The 19,728-nt window shown below is 36.4% G+C and overlaps 1 long non-coding RNA gene across 1 annotated transcript; it reads left to right on the forward strand.

Moving 5' to 3' along the window:
- Positions 1 to 480: 480 nt before the first annotated feature.
- Positions 481 to 19,719, forward strand: LOC147077525 (uncharacterized). The gene is made up of 4 exons (XR_015069480.1): positions 481 to 655; positions 3,777 to 3,830; positions 9,228 to 9,356; positions 16,017 to 19,719. It is a non-coding gene; the product is annotated as an uncharacterized LOC147077525 (long non-coding RNA).
- The last annotated feature ends 9 nt before the right edge of the window (positions 19,720 to 19,728 follow it).

A 19,728-nucleotide genomic window follows, 5' to 3' on the forward strand; every position in this document is an offset into this window, starting at 1 on the left:
ACAATAATTAACATAAGTAGTCTTATGCGGAAAAAAACCATGTTAAAAGTTTAAATAAATATACCTTCGCGATAATCGTGTGCACTTGACAAAAAAAATAAAGTAAATTTAATGGTTCAAGTATCAAGTCATTAAATTTAAAAAAATAATGTCTTCCGTGATATAATCTTGAAAACAAAAAAAAACCATGCACAAACGTTAGCCAATAATAGACAAATTGATGACCTAATAAGTTTACTGACACAAGTATCCAGCATTTAGCTGGTCACTCAAATTGAAATCGAAGAACGCTCTTAATGTGCGTACAGAAACGAAAAAAATGCGTACACAAAGTTTGCACTAACGATGCACAAACGAACGTTCCCAATTTTAACATTGGATGTTCCAAGTAATTATTGATCCTTCAAGATTTGAAAATATTAATATTTTAGATTGGCAATATTTATTTTGTTTACTTTTAAATATATGGCAATAAAGTTTATAAGAAAATCGATTGTTTGAAGAAAAACATGGCGACGAGAGTTGAAAACAATTTTGACAGTTTGTATTGAAAAATCATTTATACCTACATATAACATAAAACCTTAAAATGGAGGTCAAAAAGGAGCCAATTGAAACGGAAAACTGTTCAGAAATATCTTTTCTAAACACACACGTAAGCTATTTAATATTGTGACAATTTTATTGTACAATATATTGCAATAATGATTGTGTTAATGTGAGGTTATGTTAATACAATACTGTTAGGTCATCCTCTCACGCACTAAAATGTTGAACTGATGCTTCGCACACGGCGCTACTGAAATCTAATTATCTCATAACCTCAAACTGTCAAACCCATTGTCTTTCCTACTTCATCCTAAGCTTTTTCCGTAGGTAATATCTTTACGGGAATATTCTGGCAGCCTGTAATTATACAGGCAGAGTATTTCTCAACATCTGCCACAATACCTGTATTAATTTAAATTAAAAATCGGTTTGCCCATCTTTAACTTTTGATGTCCTGGCTTGTTATTTCTTGTTCAGTGCTATCAATTTTGGTAAGAAAATATGATGAGAGACTAGGAGACTAGCATGTTCCGTCTCCTCGGTTTCAGTTGCGGAGATTTTGAAACTGAGATTCCAGTCTTGCCGTCAGCGAGTTGCCATTGAAATACATTAGCTAGATACAGGAGTTTCAGTCTTGTCTTTTTTGAGTATTCACGTGAGAGAATGGCCTAAACTACACTCCTGGCCAAGTTTCCAAACTTACAACAATATATTTAGTATGTAAACAGATGAAGTGTTCTATTTTCTTCTTCTTCGATCATGTCCGCAACGCAGTTAAAGCATATGGCCACCACTGACGCTCGCCAGTCTTGCGTCTTCCCACTATAATATTTATCCCGTATAATTATTATCCATTTACACAATCACGCATAAAATTTGAATTCAGTTTATAAGTTCCAATTAAAGCACTAACAATTACAAGATAAAAAGAACTTTTTATATACAACGTTTTTAAATTTTCTGTTGAACCATATAAACTTGACTTGACTAGCTTAAACGATCAAAAAAATTTGTATTTGACATGTCATTGACTTCCATAGTAACGCACGTATATATTAATAATTTAGTTGCTAGGTAACTAGGTACCCTAGTAACCAATAATAGTGGATTGGATTACGGATTTTTCTGAAATAACTTTCCATACAAGACAGAATTAACTGAAAATGAATTTAATTCTGCTTAAGGCGAAGTCTTCACTGAGGCTTTTTTAAAGAGGCACCTAGCGGAAAAATACGAAGCTTGCAATTTGAGACATTTCTTTGATAATTTACAATTTCAACTGTATTAATGAATAAATATGTATCTGAAAACATTAAAAATAAAAATATTTTTTATTTTAAGTCAAAGACAAACTTACAATTGTAAAAAATGTAATAAAATGTGAATTTGTTCTATCGGTCCGCACCCTATTATTACATATATTTTATGGTCATATTTATTATTAAAATTTAGTTTATTAAGTTTTCTAAGCATAGCCTAAGAGATTTTTGACTAATTTATAGTTTTAATATTTTTTATATCTATTTTAAAAAACATCGATTTTTATAAAAAATATAAATGTGTATAACTTGAAATCCTTTTTATTTATATTTATATAAATATTTTATTTATATTTATAAAAATAATTGATTTGATATAAATATGATGACATATACATGATGGAACTGCATTGTATTGTTGTTTTTATTTAATAAAACGCAATTTTTTTGTAGTATTTATTCCACTTTTAATTTATATATTAGGACCGGTTTCGTCCGCCTCAGTGGGACATTTTCAACTGAAACTGAGAACTTAAAAGTGGAATAAGTACTATAAAAAAATTGCGTTTTATTAAATAAAAACAACAATTGATATAAATAAAAAGGATTTCAAGTTATATACATTTATATTTTTTATAAAAATCGATATTTTTTAAAATAGATATAAAAAATATTAAAACTATGAATTAGTCAAAAATCGCTTAGGTGATGCTTAGAAAACTTAATAAACTAAATTTTAATAATAAATATGACCATGAAATATATGTAATATTAGGGTGCGGTCTGATTCAACAAATTCACATTTTATTACATTTTTTACAATTGTAAGTTTATCTTTGACTTAAAATAAAAAATATTTTTCTTTTTATTGTTTTCAGATATATATTTATTCATTAATACAGTTGAAATTGTAAATTATCAAAAAAATGTATCAAATTGCAAGCTTCGTATTTTTCCGCTAGGTGCCTCTTTAAAAAAGGCTCAGTGAAGACTTCGCCTTAAAGATGGCTAAAAGTATTAAAAGAATGCATTGGCATCGTGTTCTGATATATTCTAAAAGTTTCAAATGTCTAGCTAGTCCGGAAGTTAGTTAAAAATCGATTGGAAGATTTGTACTGGATAAACAGCCACCGGACAAATAAGAATACGACTTAATAAAAACGTAAAAATCGAGAAACTCGACGTGACAAAACCAGATAAACGCGTAAATACTTAATAGAACTCGAGCACTAGTACCTATTCCGGGACGTGAGACTGACGTCAACTCGACATAAGTCTCATACTCAACTGGAACTAAAACTACTTCCATATTATTACTATAAATCGAACATGTCACCATTTCTGTCCTTCACTATAGCAACTTTACAACTGGGGAGAGAGGGAGAGCAATGACAGTTGAGTATATCACGGCTAGATATACGTGTATAATGCTATCTCGCTCGCGCGCATTTAATGTCAATGGTATTGAAAGTCTACCAACTACATAATAAATATGCGTCATGCCGTGGCTAATGTTACCAACTTTTAAATTTAAATTTCCCGATAATTATTTAAAAATTTTGAAACTGTAAATAGGTGTAAAAATGTGCAAACGGTACCATATAAATTTAATAATTATAAATCCACGATCTGTATACATTTTTACAAGGATTTAGCATCATTATGAATCCGATTATAGCACAACGGCATGTTTCAAGTCTCCTACTACACGCTTGTTGTGATGAACTCATTTTAGACGTATATTAAAGTGACACTGACAGCTCGCGCAGATCGCCGCCATTTTAAGTTTGATGCGCATTCCTGTACGCATCTTCGTGACGTATGCATTTTTTATAGTTTTCTTATTTGGCCGATAAACCGCTTACTGCGTTGAATGCGTTTCAAAAGTGTATGAATACGGCAGTGAGACTGTATCTAGAATGGTATGTATTTATTGAAGAATTTGATGGTTTTGTTTTATCATTTCAGGCAAATATAAAAAATGAAGTAGACCCTCTGGAGTTTTCGCCCGATTGCACTCAGGTGAGGCTCTAATACAACCTATGGCACGCCAGATGATTTTGCATGGCTCACGTTTGAAGAGAAAAAAAAACCTATAATAATAATAAATGACACATCGCATTGTATAAAAAATAGCAGGGAAATACTCTTCAAGAATAAGAATTACGTTTAATTTAAATACAGTCGAATGTGGTTATTACGAGGAAGATGGGACCAACTGAATTTGCTCGTTATATGCGTTACTTGTTATATCAGAGAATAGGTATTTTTAAATAAGCGGTCACATAACACGAAAAGTCGCAATTCATACAAAAAAATACACAATTAGAATATTTCCCCGAAACAAGCATGGCATTCATAACTACAAAAGAAGTTGTTTATTCTAGTGAACGCTGGTAGGTACCTAGCGACTTCACAAACCTTGGATTTTTTACATGCAATTTCAACCATATGCATGTATACTTTATCAATATTGTCGGCGAAAACACCAATTAGGTAGGTACTTAGTCATAAACGTAATCCGATTCCGGTGGCATCCTCAGATTTTACTGCTTAGTGTCGAAATATTTTTAAAGGATGGGCACATTAAGGCTATACCTCAGTTGAGGCACGGTCTAAAAAGATTGTGGCTAGGCGATGCGCGGATTGCGGGTCGTGGGTGCAAATGACGCATGCCAAACGAAATATAATCTGTCATATAAATCCAACATGTGTCCATTTAATGTATTGTTTATTGTTCTATTAGTAACAATAATAATATATTCATTGACATGTTTTCTTTTTAAAGTAAATGGGTAACGTTTTTAGTCATCTTTACGCGATTTAAGAATTAATACGCCCGTCGCCATCATGAAACAAATTGGCGTGTTCCCAGCTCGACGTTCTCTCTCCGAAAGCCAGCGACTCCAAAATTTCGTCGTGTCTATAGTTGAAAATTATTTGCAGTTTCACTGATGTGTCTTAACAATTTAAAATTTTTTTTTGACCATATTTTGCAATAGGTCAAACGAGAGTGAGGACGCACCAGCTGATGCGTCCTCAATCCCATTCGCAGTCGGAATACAGCGGTACCACGTCGCATCGCCCGTGTGGCCTCACCCAGCTTTTGCGCATAATATAGTTGTCATGACTTATGACTGCACTTTGTCCAAAATAATTAATAATTGGATAATTTAAAAAAATAATTGCTGTGGTGTTTCATCATCATCATCATCAGGGGCGAGACAACCCGGTGTGGGTCCTGGCCTCCTCCAATAGCTCCCTCCACCTGTCCTTATACAGTGTGGCCACTTTCCAATTCAGTACCCCCAGAATACGGCAGTCATTGGCAGCTCCATCCAACCAGCGAATCTTTGGCCTGCCTCTTCTTCTACGCCCTATTGGATTGCTGGACATCACTCTCTTTGCCGGTTCATTGTCATTCATACGGTGCACATGATCTAGCCATCGTAGTCTCCCAATCTTAATTGATTGAACTGCGCCGCAATCAGCCGTACAGCCCGTAGAGCTTAGCATTCTATCTTCTCCTCCAATTGGTGCCGTCCCTGATCGGTCCGTATATACGGCGTAGAATTTTTCTTTCAAAAATATTCAGGGCTCGTTCATTTTGCAGAGTTAATGTCCAGGTTTCCGACGCGTAGGTGAGCACTGGCTTTACAAGTGTCTTGTAAAGAGTGCTTTTAGTTCGGCGAGATAGTATGCGGGACTTAAAATGTCTTAACAGGCCAAAGTAGCATTTATTCGCAGACAGGATTCTCTTGTTGATTTCTTCTGTAATATTATTATGACGAGTTACAAGAGATCCAAGGTATATGAAACTGTCGACCGTATCAAACTTGTATGCACCAATATCTAACTTTGGTACGCCTTCTCGTGGTGTGACATAGACAGGCATGTATTTAGTTTTTGCCTCGTTTAATTGTAAGCCCATTACAGAGGCTTCTAGTGCTGTGAATGCCTTTTTCAGCGCCAATTCTGATATGGCAATGATGTCGATACCATCGGCATACGCCAGCAGCTGCACAGGCTTAGTAAATATCGTCCCGCTGCCACGGGCATCAATCTTTGCATCTCGTATCTCTGTATAACCGATAAGTAGCTCGTTATAAAAGTGAATAAATGTATGGAGAAAATCATAAACTAAAATGTCAACAAATGTTTCCTCATTACATCCGAGATCTCGTTATTTCCGTGATCGTAATAACTGAGTGCGACTTCATATAATTGCATAGGTCGGTCCTTAGAATTTATGCATCACATAATATCGTCACTGTTCTGGTAGAAGACACTAATTCGAAAAAATGACATAGTGAGTTAGTTATACCAAAATGTTCCTTATTTCAAACTTTACCGTCTGGAAACCTTCTTAATAAATAAACAGTCTTTATTTTAAAGTCATCCTTTTTACGATTACTTAATAAACTCACATGATAGACCATTTCAAACATCTTAACAACTTCAAAGTCAAATTACTCAAAACTAGTATTCTCCAGTTAGTGTGTTCTGCCGAAACAGAGACGACATAATATTATCAGCCGCACTAACATCGTCAGGCGGCGTGGAATGCCGCGTCGCGAACCTCTAATTTTGATCGATTTACAGTGCTTGAGACCACTGTGGCGAGAGAATGCCTCATCTGATCGGAGGAATTGGTGTCAATTTGTGCGTAAATAACTAAACTAATTAATACATTAACAGACAATTTCATTTGTACGCACAAGAAATGACTGCACCAAATAAAAAACAAAGTTTTGGTGATGCTCTACTTAGTGGTAATTTTGGCAGACAGTTTCAAAGTTTCAGAATTTTTAAAAACTATTTTTTCCCCATAACTGCTCGGCAGTAGCGAAGACTCCATACTAGGCGATTATTTAAAGCCTACCTTCGTAAGACTATACCTCATTTGAGGCATGGTCTAAAAAGATCGTGGCTAGGCGATGCGCGGATTGTGAAAATGACGCGTGCCGAACGAAATATAATTTGTCATATAAATCCAACATGCGTCCATTTAATGTTCTGTTTATTGTTCTATTAGTAACAATAATAATATTATATTCATTGATATTTTTTCTTTTTCAAGTAAATGGGTAATGTTTTTTAGTCATCTTTACACGATTTAAGAATTAATAGCCCCGTCGCCATCACGAAACAAATTGACGTGTTCACAGCTCGACTTTCGCTCTCCGATTGCTAGCGAGTCCAAAATTTCGTCGCACCTATAGTTGAAAATTATTTGCCGTTTCACTGAAGTATCGTCTTAAGAAAAATATTTTTTAATTGATTATATATTCTATAAAATAATTTATTTTGCCAATGAGAGATGCCGTATGTATTACACAGATAATTGCAAAACAATCTGCAAAGGTTTTAAAAAATATACCACAGCGCGCCATCTGTCTTGACGTAAATAAAGGTCGGACTATGTTTCAAATAATTCTCAATTTTTTTCATGTGGACTTTGCGTCACGTAGCCCCGCCCAGTCTATCGAATAGTTTGAACTAAGGTAAGCTCCGATCGTAGAGCCTAAAACCGTTTTAGGTGAAACGAGAGTGAGGACGCACCAGCTGATGCGACCTCAATCCCATTCGCAGTCGGAATACAGCGGTCCCACGTTGCAGCGCCCGTGTGGCTTCCGGTTGTGGTCTGTTGTCATGACTCATGACTGCACTTTGTCCAAAATAGTTAATAATTAGATAATTTAAAAAAATTATTTCTGTGGTGTTTCATCATCATCATCAGGGGCGCGACAACCCGGTGTGGGTCTTGGCCTCCTCCAACAGCTCCCTCCACCTGTCCCTATCCAGTGTGGCCACTTTCCAATTCGGTACCCCCAGAATACGGCAGTCACTGGCAGCTCCATCCAACCAACGAATCTTTGGCCTGCCTCTTCTTCTACGCCCTATTGGATTGCTGGACATCACTCTCTTTGCCGGTTCATTGTCATTCATACTGTGCACATGACCTAGCCATCGCAGTCTCAATCTTAATTGATTGAACTGCGCTGCAATCTTCGTACAGCCCAGCATTATATCTTCTCCTCCAATTGGTGCCGTCCATGATCGGTCCATATATACGGCGGAGAATTTTTCTTTCAAAAATGTTCAGGGCTCGTTCATTTCGCAGAGTTAATGTCCAGGTTTCCGATGCGTAGGTGAGCACTGGCTTTACAAGTGTTATACTTCTATGGTGTATATTGGTGCGAATATTAATAAAATATATGGACTGTTTTTAAAAATAAATCTAATGATTTTTGTTGTGTATAAATGTTTTGAAAAAATACGTATTTTAAACTGATTGCTTATTTTATGTCGTCAGTGAGTTTTTGACGTTTCATTAAATTAGTGTGTCGTTGTCATTAGTGTGTACCTATTCATTGGTAGTGATATCGTATTATCTTCTTCTTTCTCGTAAGTATACCTGACAAGTGTGTTCTTTTTATCTGATCTCCACAGCCTACCTCTTTCCAAAAGTCACCCTTCGCCACTGGTGCTCGGCACGTCAGACAGTTGAAAAATAATATCTGGGAATTTTTGGCACGCGTTCGCCCACCCTGCTATATTATATCTTTCAAAAATGATGATTCATGATTTTAGTACGCTCTCCCAGGTCATTTATTTAAATTCTTTAATGTTTAGCTGTGGTGAAGACTGCTTGTTGTTTATTGCCCACGATGGCCGAGTGGCTTACGTGTCGGCTTATAATATCATGGGTCCCAGGTTCGAAATCCTGGGCCCGGCAAATACACAATATGTTGTTTTTCAATTTGTCTTCTGAGTCAGAGTATTGACCTAATACTAACCTCCATTCTGCGGGGGCCCATAATATCGTCTATGTTCTGGCAGAACACACTAACTGGAGAATACTAGTTTTGAGTCAATTTGACTTTGAAGTTGTTAAAATGTTTGAAACGTTCTATCATGTGAGCTTATTAAGTAATCGTAAAAAGGATGACTTTAAAATAAAGACTGTTTATTAAGAAGGTTTCCAGACGGTAAAGTTTGAAATAAGGAACATTTTGGTATAACTAACTCAATATGTAATTTTTTCGAATTAGTGTCTTCTGCCAGAACAGTGACAATATGATCTTATTAGGTTCGGACATGGTCAAAAGAAAGAAGAAGACTGCCTGACGAATGATCAATGCAATTCAGCCCCTTACGACCAAAGAAACGTATCTCATTTTTCTCCACTGTGGAGACTGCGAGTGGGAGTCAAAATACTGCGGTTTCGCGACGCAGCGCCTATGTGGCTTCGTTCTTACAGCTGCCACTAAACACCAGTGCCGAAGGGTGGAGGTAGGCCGTTAAGATTCGATATAAATAGTGCACACTAAATTTTGTCAGTCATACATATTTAATTTTATTGAATTATGACTACAAATTGCAGATAGTGTAAGATTGTATTTTTCTGTATTCCAGCGCCACGATGACACGCCTGCCGTTTATGCGGCGGAGACGGAACAGGTAGCAGAATACAGCTTGCCTGTGGTCGTCTCCTGCTATTCCATCAACAATTTTGGTGACCTTCCAAACAGCAATCTTTCAGAGGTAACTATCGGATTAGATTTACCTTCACTGTGGAATAATCGGTGGACAGTCTGTCTATAAAGCCTCGGCTGCCGATTCAAATCCTGCACCTTTCAAATAATAATCAAAATTGAATGCTAGATGAGGTGATGAAGTACCAGCGGCGAAAGGTGGAGGTAGGCTGTTAAGATCTGACATTAATAGTGCACACTTAACTTTGTCAGACAAACATAGGAGATATTAGTAAAAAAAATCGGTGTGTGTACTTATGTACGCGCGTTAGAAGTTATACTTCTTTGGCGTAACAAAACAAAAACAAAACTTGTGATAAACTAGATTCTTTGACTAGTTCTTAATTATCTTGTTAAATTACACACTCAAGAAAAAGGACCGCTCATTGGAACGCCGTTGGTTTATTTCTATACACTTTAACTTATATTACTAAATTATATAATGGTTTCTCGTTGTTTTTATTTTTAAAGTAACAACTGCCACTATGACATTTAATTGTTTGTTTACGTAATAAATTGCAAATGGCCGACAATAATAAATTCGTTGCTTAGGCAACGGAACAATTCTAAACTATAATATTATACTGTATAATCGTCAGAATTGAATTATCATACGGTGGCGTAAAGGTAGTGCGTTTGGCTGATAACCGAACAATCGGTGGTTCGAATCCAATCGAGTGCATTTTTTTTCGTGTGAAAACACACCAAAAATACACTGATCTGATTTTCCAAATGCGCCTAAAGAAGTATAACTCCAAAAATATTCGTTTATCTATAAAATATCTAAAATTATCCCATTTAATCATACATAATTTTGGATTATAGATAGAAGGTTATTAGTTTTTCTGTTATGGTTTGGTAAAGCGTCAATTACATTGAGCTTCTTTACGAGCTGTTTGTTGGCGAATTTAAAAGCGGACGATTCAGCTACTGCGATTTGATGATTACACACAAAAATTTCCATTCGCTGAGAAGCCACAAGCCAGCGACTATTTTGACAGAACGTAGTTCATTTTTTTACCGGGAGGTTGCTACTGCGCTCTACTGCGCAGACGCAGTAGGCCCACACGCCGGCGTGTAGCGTGTAAAGTTGACCGGCTTTCAACTTTTCTCGGTAGAGTGTTCACAACCTGCTTGTTAGCTTGTTCGATGATTACACTGGGTGACTTTACAGGCAGATTATAAATTCGCCAACAAACAGCTCGTAAAGAAGCTCAATGTAATTGACGCTTAAGGCAGAGAACGCCATTTGTAAATATGTTAATTAGTAATTGTAGATATCTTCTTGGTCGTGCACTCATGGCTGACGATCGTGACCACGTTTGAATTTCGCCATTCCTTTGAGCGACCAAGACTTTCCATCCTTCTCGATCTTCCGCTTCTCTCAGGGCAGAATGGATGGTGCCCCCACTCTTTCACTTGGTCGCTCCAGCGCGCAGACGCTCTTTCTCTGCTTCGCCTTCCCTGGAGGCCACCCAAAACTACCAGTCTCTCCAGGTTGTCCGGTCCACGCCTGACAATATTTCCAAAAAACTGCAGAATTCTTCTCATACATATCGTCGAAAGACGTTCCTTTATCTTCAGTCTCTGGATGATTGACTGGTTCATCCTGTGCTCCGTCCAAGAAATACGAATATTGATATATTCCACTTACGTGAGGGTGAATTTAGGTGGACGTTGTTTTATAAGTTTTTAAGATAGTGTCTATCAAAGTTCACTCTGTGTGCTTCCATCTACTTTTATTTTTGTTATTTTATTTCTTTTCTTATTTTATTACTTATTGTACTATTAACTCGCATTTTTATTTTTAAAATTGTTAACGCTTAAACGTTTAAATTTATAATTTGTTATGTTCATTATATGTAAAATAAATAAATTTGAATGTATATTTATAGTCCAATGACATTAAAAAGAAAGTTTCTTCACCAGATGCGTGATGAACCATCTCTTATCTTACATACATAATATTGAAAACACTTCTGTGAAAATATATTATAATAACCAATAGAAAAACTCAATACTTAAAATCTTGTTAATTATTCGTTCAATTAAAAGTTATTTTTCTTTGGCGTAACAAAACAAAATAAGCCGTTACCTGAGTCTATTAATATTACAGTGTATTAGGTTGATGAAAACGTACGCGATTCATCTGTGTCTCATATAGCACATGATAATTGTAATTTAATTATTGTATCGGACCAAGACTCATCTTTGCCATACAGCGGTTATAATCGATTCAGAAGTGCACATGATGAATTGTTAAAAAATCAAATTTTAACACATTTTGAGCAGGAAGGGTATTTCTACCCGTGCGCCGTACCGGTGCTTGTCGGCGGGACGGGTAGAAATACCCTTTACGCCGGCACCACTTGAAGTGCGGGAAAGGTATTTCTACCCGATTATTGCATACGAATATTTTATGCCAACGGCTTGAAAATGTTTCAAACTACACACACATCTACAAAAAAAAATAATATAGCGTCGTTTCATTTACTTACACACATACTCTTGCGCAGCCCATATGAGAGCTTGTGCGTGATAAAGAAATTTGTTTAGAGTCGATAAATCGGCGAACTATATTTCTGTAGATGATACGATGGCTAAAACTATATCTGTCTTCTTTTCACACTTGTTTATTTTTTGATGGGTGAGCAAGAAGACAACATTTTGTGAAATATCGATGTATTTTTTAAACATAGTTTGTTCGCTGTACTGTGAATGCGATTGTATGAATATTTTTATGATGTGTGATTAATACATATGTCTCTTTCTCAACTATAATCCTTTGTGAGCGAGTGAAAAGACGACAATTCGTGATCGACGGAATGCATTCTTCTCACTTGTTGTAATATTGTGCGGTAAGATAACGCTGGTATGCGAGCGGAGCAATAAATTATTACATGAGTGGAAACCAATGTTATTTAGATGTCTGTAATCTACTACGATCTATATTGGATATCAGAATTTAATTTTCAAATACGGCGCTATAGAACGGGTATGTTTTTACAAGTGAAATATATTTAAGTAATCGATATTTTATTTAATCTTTCAAAAATGGCTTCAGACAATTATGAAAGCGATGACGAAATATTCGACGATAAATTGTCTGCCTATTCTGGCGAAGATTTATCTGAATTAGGCAGCGACAGTGATAGCGATAGCGATAGTGACTACACATTTGGAAACCGCTGTGTGTTATAGAATATAATACATATATGAAAGGGGTTGACCGTGAAGATCAGTATCTCTCTTACTACTCGATCATGCGAAGAACAAAAAAAGGGAAAAAGATAGTTGTCATGTGTTTGTTAAATTGTCCATTTTTTAATTCTTTTAATGTTTATAAGGTATTAAATCCGACCAAAAGACTAACTAAGAAAAAAAAGACTACAAACAGTTTTTGCGTAGTATAAGCAAATTTTGGACAGCCGACCATATCGTCGAAACCTACGCAATTTTGGAAGAAGCAGGGCCATCTACATCACGATTACCGAGAAGAGTGGTTAAAAGTGATCATTCTGTATGAAGAAGCATCGAATGATAAAAATTGTTACCGTAGGTAAAAAAAAACACCCACAAAGACAGTGTCAAGTGTGTTCGGTGCACAGTTTGACTAGTCATATGTGTACATTTTGTGACGTCCCCCTACACGGGGGTGAGTGTTTTCCTAAGTATCATACTTTATCCAAATATTAGAATAATAATTTTTGTGCGGGAATTTATTTATAGTGAATGGAATATTTTTTACGAAACCTTCCTGTAAATATGTGATTAGCACCATGTATTTACGTTATTTTAAACAATTTGTTCTAAAAAGAAACACAGCACTAGGGAGCAATATATAATGAGTGTGAATTCGAAATTTCATTAAAAAATAACTGATAGTTTGGAAGATAGAGCGATTTTTGTAAAATTCGATTTTATTTCAATTTCCGCTGGTTTTCGCCCGCTGCGTGTACCTGTGCCTTTGTACGGGATCCCGTGCAAAATGTGTTAATATGTTTTTTGAATTATTTACCAACAACATTCACAAAATTTATTTATTTATCGATATATAATTTTACTCATAAATAATATTTACATAAATATAGCCTCAAATCTTCATACACAATCTTTACAATGAAAAATAAATATACACTCCAATATAAATAAAATTTTATGAATATAAATAAAATTAACAGTGTAGAATGTTAGTCTCCAGAAATGTGTTTATAAAAATATATATTTATTATGACACAATTTTGGTTATGTTTGCAACATATGCTCTTTACTTGGTTATATTGAACGATTAACTAAATGACACTGCGCATGCGCATGTACCCTTGAGACCGAAATGAATATAATGATAATAATAAATTATGTGCTGCATCGGCGCACGCAACTTCCGTCACACGCCACAGGTGTTACATCGGCGCGTGCAACTTCGTCACACGTATGGTTCTGAGGATTTTAAATAAAAAGAATGCTAAATTTTTTAATATTGTGTACGTACAGTCGAACTCGGTTATTACTATCTCGGACATAGCGAGATCTCGGATGTAATGAGGAAACATTCATTGACATTTTGGTTTATGATTTTCTCCATAGATTTATTCACTGTTATAACGAGCAACTTGAAAACAAAACTAAAGTCATGGCACAAAGCCGACAAAATCAGGGTAGGCTCGGCCAAAGTTCCAGTTTTGGAAACCATCAATTTGAGGTTGTCAACCGGTTCACATACCTGGTTTCCAATATTACAAAAGAGAACGAGGAAATAATAATAAATCGTACTTCTCATTGCTGCCCGTATTCAAATCCAGGAATGTCCACAGAAAAACTAAGACCCGGCTCTATAAAACCGTCATACGCACAGTCGTTGCATACGGGTGCGAGTCATGGACGCTAAATATGAAAGCAGCTGAAATGGTGGACTGCTTTGAGAGAAAGATCCTGAGGCGAATATACGGACCCATGAATGATGGTGGGGAGTGGAGAATTAGGTACAACACGGAACTATACCGCTTATAGCAAGATTCAAAACTCTCCACCTTCATAAAACTCCAGAGGCTAAACTGAAGAAGATCCTCGGAGGAAACCCAGGGGGGAAAAGGCCAGTGGAAAAGCCACGCACACGATGGGGTGATAACATTACAAAAGATGCCAACCAGCTGCTAAAAATCAGGAACTGGAAAAGACGTGCGGAGAACTGTTCCGGCTGGCGGACGGCGGTGGAGGAGGCCAGGGCTCGACTTGAGCTGTAGCGCCATCGAAGAAGAAGAAGATAACGAGCTACTTATCGGATATACCGAGCTAAAATACTGTTAATGTGTCGATCGTTTAAAAACATTTCGACTCTAAGCAATAAAATTCGATCGGACAGGATGCCGCCGGGGACGGATTACGTTTATGACACTAGTTAAGTGTCGAAGTACCTACCTAATTGTTGTTTTCATTTTTTACAATTAATTTTACCAAGTACCTATGCCGTTTGCATATTGTACATCATTAAATACATGAATTCTAACGTAAAATTCGGTACTCATACTTGATTAATATAAGCGAAATACTACAAAAGAAACGATGAATATATTGAAAATAACAATATATAGTAAAAGATATACAGTCGAACTTAGTTATTACGAGGAAGATGGGACTGACTGAATTTGCTCATTATAAGCATTACTCGTTATATCGTTATACAACATATTTCGCGCCACGTTCTATTTAAGCATAGAACATAAAAAATCTGAAAATCATCGTAAAAATCCTCGAAACAAGCATGGCATTCATAAACTACAAAATAAGTTGTTTATTGTAATGAAGTGCCGAGCCGCCGGCGCTGGTAGGTACCTACTGACTTAACAAAGCATGGATTTTTTACATGCAATTTCAACCATATGCGTGGATACTTTTTCAATGTTGTCGGCGAAAACAACAATTAGGTACTAATACACTTCACTAGTGTCATAAACATAATCCGATCCCAGCAGCATCGGTCTACGGTCTAATGCTTCAATGGCTTTGAGCTACTTTACAAGCTCTTTGTTGACGAATTTAACAACAACTACTGCGATTGTGATGATGACACACAAAATTTTCCATTCGCTGAGAAGCCAACAAGCTAGCGACTATTTTGACAGAATGTAGTTCGTTTTTTTATCGGGAGGTCGCTACTACGCTCTACTGCGCAGACGCAGTAGGCTCACACGCCGGCGTATAGCGTGTAAAGTTGGCCGGCTTTAAACTTTTCTCGGTAGATTGTTTACAATCTGCTTGTTAGCTTGTTCGATGATGATACTGGGCGACTTTACAGGCAGATTGTAAATTCGCCAACAAGCAGCTCGTAAAGTAGCTCAATCTCATTGACGCTTTAGGGTCGAAAATGTTGTTTTTAAACGATCAACACATTAACAGTTTTGCTCAGAATACCCGAGAAGTAACTCGTTGTAAAAGTGAAGAAATGTATGGAGAAAATCATAGACTAAAAAGTCAACGAATGTTTCCTCATTACATACGAGATCTCACTATTTCCGTGATCGTAATAACCAAGTTCGACTGTATTAATTTATTTCTTCTTTGTCATGTTGTGAACATCTTAAATTTATAATTTGTAATGTTCACTGTGTGTAAAAATAAATAAATTTGAATTTGAAGAGTTAAAAAGTATAGATATTTGATTTATTTACAGATGGCTACCATAAAAGTCGAGATTCCGAGTGGCGAAGACATGGAGTCCATCAGTCCTCGCAGCAATCATTCATCAGACGCCAAGTCCAACATGATAAATGTTGTCAAATGTGAACTAGGACAGAGCCCTTTGAGTGTTGATTTTAGTTCATGTGGTGATTTCGAAAGGGTGGGGTATTCGATGATTGGCGATGAATTCAGTGGTGTTGATTTTAATATGACAGCTGATACGGTTGTTGGTGGAAGAGGAAGTGACACAGTTGTCGGCGTTGCAGGCAGTAGTGTGGATAGTGGAGTTGTAGGAGATTCCATCAATATCGATGGAAGGGTAAACGATACAGTGATCGGAGAAAATGTTGATAATGATACGGAGAATATTTGGTTTAATTGTGATGAGAAAAGCAATACAGAGTCCGGTATTAAAATGCATAGAAAAACACATGTTTCTGAATTGCATATAATTTGCGATATATGTTTTATTACTCTCCCAACACAAAGAAAATTAAACGCACATAGAAAGAGCCATAAAAACGAAACAGTACACAAATGTAATGTATGCGATTATCAAAGCAAGTCGAAAAGTGATCTAAAGAAACACATGTCAGTGCATAAAGTTGTAAAATTGTTTAAATGTAAATTATGCACATACGAATGTAAATATGTGTACAATTTAAAGTCGCATGAAAAGGTGCATTCGAATGAGAAACAGTATAAATGTGATGTTTGTCTATATGAATGTAGACAGAAAAGTTATATGAGAAAACATAAAATGATTCACACCGGAGAAACGCCTATTAAATGTGATTTATGTTCTTTTGAATGTCGCGATTCGATACAGTTGAAAAGGCATAAAATCACTCATGATGGCGGTATTTCAGGTATAAACTTGCCCATTCTTAGATGTGAGTTATGTTCCTATACTTCAAAGAACAAAGAAAATTTGACGTCGCACGTCAAAAGAAACCATAATGACGATAAAAGGTTTAAATGCGACGTTTGCCCATATGAAACGGCCGCTGCGGGTCATTTTAAAAGTCACAAAGTCATGCATACTGGTGAAAAACCCTTTAAATGTGATTTATGTTCTTTTAAATGTCGCTATTCAACACAATTGAAAAGGCATAAAAACACTCATGACGACGGTATTTCAGGTATAAACCTGCCTTTTCTTAGTTGTGAGTTTTGTTCATATACGTCAAAGAACAAAGAGAATTTGACGTCGCACATTAAAAGAAATCATAACGACGATAAAAAGTTTAAATGCGATGTTTGCCCATTTGAAACGGCCGCCGCGAGTCATTTTAAAAGTCACAAAATGATACATACTGGCGAAAAACCCTTTAAATGTGACCAATGTTCTTATAAATGCGTGACGAACGCTCAGTTGAAAAGACATTTGCAATTTCACAACCGAATTAAAACTTACGAATGCGATGAGTGTGAATATAAGTGTACGCTTTCTTGTAGATTAAAAGATCACAAAGCAATTCACGCGGGTATTAAGCAATTTAAATGCGATATATGCTCGTATAGATGTACGAATAGTTTCAGTTTAAAAAATCATGAAATGATACATACCGGAGAAGCTCCCTTTAAATGCGATCTTTGCCCGTATGTATGTAGGTATAATTTCGATTTGAAAAAACATCAGATCGCCCACAGTGATTCAAAACTGTTTGTTTGCGACATTTGTGACTTGTCTTGTAATTACAAAGAAAGTTTGAAGAAACACATTATGACCCATACGGGGGAAAAACCTTACAAGTGTGACATTTGCACTTATGCTTCCACCCAAAAAGAAAACCTCAAAACTCACAAATTGACTCACACTGGCGAAAAGCCGATTAAATGCGATCTATGCTCCTATGAATGTAGACACATTGGCAATCTGAGGACTCACAAATTAGTGCATACGACGGAAAAGGACTTCAATTGCGATGAATGTGATTCGAAATTCAAGTCGCTCACTCGTTTGAAGATGCATAAAATCATACATAGCAGTGCCAAGCCGTACACGTGTGATATATGTGACTATGCATGTAAGTACAAAGGGTACCTGAAGATTCATAAGAGGATACACGATAAATCTAAAACTGAAAGCGGAATTTAGACAAAGCCTTTCCCTTCTTAGGCCCGCATGCATAGATTGCCGACGTTACTTTAAATCGAAATAGCAATGAATGCCATGCATACATCATAGTCATGAAAAATGATGTTACTCAAATGTAAATGTGAGTCTTCGGCAGCCCTATGTTCTAACTAGTGATATGAAGTCACCCGACGACATGACGTAATTGTGACGTCAGCCAATACACGCTCAAGGCAAGCCGTCCAACGCACACGGCTCACCATAGATATTATTATGTTGAAACATCTTTTAGTGTATGGGCACAATGGATAACGCCACTATTTTAGTAGCGTTATTTTCTCGAATGCTATTACAGTCCGGTACTCCGGTAGTACGTCACAATGATGTCATATGACGTCATGTCGACCGGGCGACTACAACTCGCAAGTTCTAACATAAGGCCCCGGGTCATTGAACTTAATGGCACCACACCCGTTATTAATCGGGGGTATAACGGGACTTTACATGTAGTAACTATCATCGGTGGTTTTTTTATGACTCGCCATGCACCAGTTGCAAAGGGTGGGGGTAGGCTGTCAAGATCTGACATAAATAGTGCACATTAAGACGATACTTCAGTGAAACGGCAAATAATTTTCAACTATAGGCGCGACGGAATTTTGGACTCGCTGGCAGTCGGAGAGCCAACGTCGAGGTGTGAATACGTAAATTTGTTTCGTGATGGCGACGGGGGTATTAATTCTTAAATCGTGTAAAGATGACTAAAAACATTACCCATTTACTTGAAAAAGAAAACATGTCAATGAATATATTATTATTGTTACTAACAGAACATTAAATGGACGCATCTTGGATTTATATGACAAATTATATTTCGTTCGGCATGCGTCGTTTGCACCCGCGACCCGCAATCTGCGCATCGCCTAGCCACGATCTTTTTAGACCATGCCTCAACTGAGGTATAGCCTTAAACTCTGTCAGTAGGTATTAAGTTTGTTTTCATTGAACTAAGACTACAATTGTGTTAGTTTTTAAAATTCGATTAAACCCTGCGAGAACCAAGCCAATAAGAAACACAAAGTGAGTTTTAATTCTACATTAAACACACAGAAGCTGCGGGTCCGTAAAGTTGAAGGCGAAATATGGTCCCATGTGATTGTCAATAGAAACTAGAATATATAGATATGTTTTGATAATGTAAACCATGCCATTTTTGTTGTTTGGAAGCCAATGGAATATTAAACCAACATACAAGATTAACAGATATGATTCACATAGGCTATATCCCAATACAGTACAGTTTGAAGCAAGTTTTTGAATGTGTGAGTATCCTAGACGTGCAATAGTGTGTGTTGCAACCTTCAAATATACCAATATTGAATAGGCGTCAGTGCATAAACTGAGAGCAGTTGTCAGAACGAAGGACAACGGTATTCTTGACACGTGATTAAGTTTATCCCGTATACTTTCACACTTGACATCGGTTGCTTGTTACTCCACACCCATTCGGTATTTCAGTTCCCATTGATTCTGTGTTCCCTGTATAAGCCACACTTATGTTTCCGTTTGATGTAAAAAAAATAGAAATAAAATAAATATGTTTTGTTGAGATTTTAACCGTGTA

Source organism: Rhyacophila brunnea, unplaced genomic scaffold (genome assembly GCF_057557595.1).
Source record: "Rhyacophila brunnea isolate RB1 unplaced genomic scaffold, BYU_Rbru_1.0 scaffold_13, whole genome shotgun sequence".
Lineage (NCBI taxonomy): Eukaryota > Metazoa > Arthropoda > Insecta > Trichoptera > Rhyacophilidae > Rhyacophila > Rhyacophila brunnea.